Here is a 491-nt window from a genome sequence, read left to right on the forward strand (position 1 = left end):
CGGAAAATTTATTTTAAAAGGGTGTAAATGTAACCCGAACCCTACATTGATTAGGAAGGAAAAAAAAATAATAAATATTATTAATTTAGTCCAAATAAATGAAATAAGGGGCGAATCAGGGAAGGGATTAACTTAGTAAGTTGGAACGCTAGCTAATTTACTTAGAGACATACCAAAGCGGCAGTAGAATAACTTTTTGTTTGGGCACTGTTCATTGAAGAATTGGAGGTGAATTAATTGCCCATATACTCTTTAAAATTTGAAGAGTTAAAAATGGGAGTGGAAATCACAAGCAGTGAAGGCAACCACGAGTGAAACCTAGCAAGATTGGAGAGAAAATTGGAGAACAGGAGAGTAAAAAGTGGAGATCTCACGAGACAGTGGGGAAGAGCGGGAGCGAGAGCCGAGTGAGAGAGCAGGAGTGATGGAAGAGCAGAAGTCACGAGGAAAGACCAAACCAGACGAGAAAGTGAGAAGAGCCGAGATCTTCT

The sequence above is a fragment of the Benincasa hispida genome, chromosome 11 (genome assembly GCF_009727055.1).
Source record: "Benincasa hispida cultivar B227 chromosome 11, ASM972705v1, whole genome shotgun sequence".
NCBI classification, from domain to species: Eukaryota; Viridiplantae; Streptophyta; class Magnoliopsida; order Cucurbitales; family Cucurbitaceae; genus Benincasa; species Benincasa hispida.